Source organism: Montipora capricornis, chromosome 10 (assembly GCF_036669925.1).
Source record: "Montipora capricornis isolate CH-2021 chromosome 10, ASM3666992v2, whole genome shotgun sequence".
In the NCBI taxonomy this organism is placed as follows: Eukaryota; Metazoa; Cnidaria; class Anthozoa; order Scleractinia; family Acroporidae; genus Montipora; species Montipora capricornis.
Window position 1 is genome coordinate 17,673,626 of NC_090892.1, and position 3,401 is coordinate 17,677,026.

The following is a 3,401-nucleotide window of genomic DNA, read 5'->3' on the forward strand; positions in this document are numbered from 1 at the left end:
TCTTGCGTTGTATTGTAATCATGGCACAGTCCTTGTTTTTCCCACTTGAAACGAACCTCGTCGTGTGTATTCTAAAAACCGAAAAACTGAAAAAAATACGGGCCGTAACTTAAATTTGATTGGAGAAAATGGAATGATGACAGGTGGATGGCTAACTAGATAGCCATTCTCATTCAACTTTTCTTTCCGCCCTTAGCCTTCATCGTCCGTATTTGTTCCGTGTTAATTAACCAAGTCAAACAGTGCCTCTTGGGAGTATTAGACTCGTATATTCTACTTGGTGAAATGACATAATTAACAATTATTCGAAAGCGAAGTGAATAAATACCGAGACGAAGTCGAGGTTTTTATTCACCGATATTCACCCGGAGGACGAGGATGACTACCAGTACGAGTTTTCCGTTCTGAGCACGCGCACTCCGAAAGATGTCGGTCTCCAAACCTTATGCGCATGCTCAGTACGGAAAACTGGTACTCGTTGTCGTCCTCGTCCTCCGATCTTAAGGTCGGGAGTCGGGGTGGTTTGGCAGTTATCAACCCTGACTCAAGTCCTATGTCGGCTGTGTTTCAGTCGATCTCATTCTCACTTCGAGGGTTTTTCTCTGGCCATGGGTACTCCGGTTTTCCTCCCTCATCAAAATCGACTCTCAGTGAATTACATCCGGCTTCGGGTGGCTACCTTCGATAGGGATAACCTCTGGTATCCTTCCCTTTCATTGAGGTAAATGAATAAAGTTACTATTATTATCTGTTTTATTGAATAACTTTTCAGTTTACAATTTGTTTTGAAACTTGCTGCGGACAGTGTCTAGGCAACAGTTCCTGGACTAAAAAAAATGTGTGTTTCATTGTCTTAAACTGTAAATTTTTTTGGTTAAGATTATTCATAAGTAGTATGAATAATCCATTAACATGAGTTCTTGTGAATAAAGTTCAACTAAGAAAATATTATCTATTTATATGTCTCTTCGTAAGTAATATAAATATTATATTAATAATCTATTTAAAATGAGCCCTTGTAAATGTCCTTTTAACAGTTTTTATGTTCTTGTAGTAAAATTATAATGTTTAATCAATCCTACCCGGTTATTGAGCTATAATCTTATTTCTCGCTCATCAATTTAAAGCATCTTGCAATGTTCAAGGAACTTGAAAGTATTGACTTTTGCATCTTCATAAGACACTCTCTTGCTCTTTTCTCTCCGAACAGTTCCTTTATCTTGTTTCGTACTTCAGGTGAGTATCCTCCCAACACGTCGACTATGATGTTGATCTGTTTAACCATGTACCCCGGGTATCTCTCTTTCATTTCCCATCTAAGTGGTGCATACTTTGTGGTCTTTTCTGTTTCTTTTTTCCCTCTGTTTCCGATCCACGGACATGTCATTTCCATGAGTAACACCTCCTTCTTTGTCTACTATACGCACATCCACTCGGTTTGATTTGACAACTGTGCTCTCTGCATACACTGGAACGTCCCAATAAGATTCCGCTTTGTCGTTTTTGTAAACTGGTTTAGGTTGCACGGGTGAGTACCATGGAGGGTTTGGTTCAATCAGATCCATGTCTTTCAACATCTCAAAGAATGGTATTTTGAGTGCTGCATTATGTCTGCTAAGATACTTTGTTTGGGCTAGTACACTACATCCGGCTAACACGTGCGCTAGACATTCTGGTTTTTCCCCACACATTCTACACATTATGTCATCTGTGGTATTGGCTCCAGTCTTCTTCTGATGGTATATCTTGGTCGGGAGGAGTTGTTGGTGTAACTCCTCTATTCCAGCAATTGTATGTGTAGGTGCTGCTTTCCATCCTTTCAGCCACGTGTAGCATTCTTTCAAACTTAGGTCTTGATCCTCCCATCTAGCAACAGTAATCTTTCCTTGCCACTTTTGGTCCATCACCTCCTGTTGTAATCTGCTAGGTATGGCTTTCTTCAGTGCATCAGGTACTTCGTTGTCAATGATCTCTGTAAATAAATCAATCAATAAATCACAAAAGATGGATTTAAATGCCATTGATAAGCCATTCACACTGCATTTTTTCAAAGGAAACTTAAGGAGCCACATATGAAGAACTTAAAGGGGCAGGGTCTTGCTCATTTAAGCAATCCACATAACTATTTACAACACGTTCTGGCTTTAAGGAAGATTATTATAAGAGCAGATATTTAATATAACAGTTTTATCACTTCCTAAACTTTCAGTTACTGAGGGTTGACTTTCTTTTTTTGAAGACTCATTTAATCCATGTCCATGTCCATGTAGCTAATAAAACGAATAGATACGAAATAAGTTGCAATGTGTTTTTTCATAAGACAGGCTGAATAATTTGAGAAATGTTCGGATACCTTCCAACTAAGTTGAACTAAGTTTAAAGATGCATCTCAGTTCCATGAAGTTCGACTGCAACTCAGAGTATTGGGGTGGAGATGGAGAATTTCACCAGTAGCCTAAGAGTGCATTCTTTTGGGAGTATCCTGACTATTCTCATTCCCGATTAGGAATAACAGAATACACGGAATATCAATTTGAAAAAAAACACACATTCTGAAAACGGAATACTATTAGCGAAAGTGACCTGAAAAGTATTGTATCTGCACATGCGCCAATTGCATTGGTATGGCGAGTGAAAAAGGTACCAATTTTTTGGCGGTTTTCTCGATTTTTCGGTTTGCTTCATTTGCTGAAAACCTTAAGGGGGAAGATGACGAAGAGTTTTTTGTAGTTCTGAGTGCTTTGCATAGTGCAAACGTGTTCCCATATGCTCTTCTTCTTGATGTCGACTTAATTGTTAAAAGGTTCGTGGTTTTTGCACAAACCAATTAATGCTAATGTCATTTCTTTTAATTTGATTAGGCGAGAGCACTTTTTTTTATTAACACAAACTTACAGCTCTTCTTGTTCTAGCAGCGGTAAAGAACAGAAGAGAGACCAGCACACCCGTATCTACGGTAGACATTTTCATCGCTATTCCATTCGAATTTTTACAATTTTCAAGCCGCCAGCGGGCGACCAGCCGGCCAAGACTTTCCCAAAAGAACGTATATTCTGCCTATTCCGAGTGAACCATATTCCGGTCATTCCGTTCACTCTGCTATCGGGAGCAGAATGAGCGGAATAGTATTCCGTTCAATCCGAAAACGGAATAGGCCCCAAAGGAACACGAATACCGTCTATTCCGGATTATAACCCACCGATTAATTTTTGCGGGCTCTCATTGGATAAAACTGATCACGTGATACCAATCGGACGATGGTTATCACAGATTATTATACATCAGACTCACTATGAAAAATCTGATTGGTCGAGAGCATTCAATCAATTCACAATAGCTTGTGAAGCCTTCGGCTTCGGCAGATACCACAGACCTCGGTTTTGATAATTCATGATATCATG

At 39.4% G+C, this 3,401-nt stretch overlaps 1 protein-coding gene across 1 annotated transcript in view; it reads right to left on the bottom strand.

Moving 5' to 3' along the window:
• LOC138019075 (histamine H2 receptor-like) overlaps window positions 1-223 on the bottom strand; it is a 5,603-nt gene extending 5,380 nt beyond the window's left edge. Inside the window, exon 1 of the mRNA XM_068865733.1 lies at window positions 1-223. This exon is cut by the window's left edge and continues 11 nt beyond it. The gene's annotated coding sequence lies outside the window, so the exon portion shown is untranslated.
• Window positions 224-3,401: the final 3,178 nt, after the last annotated feature.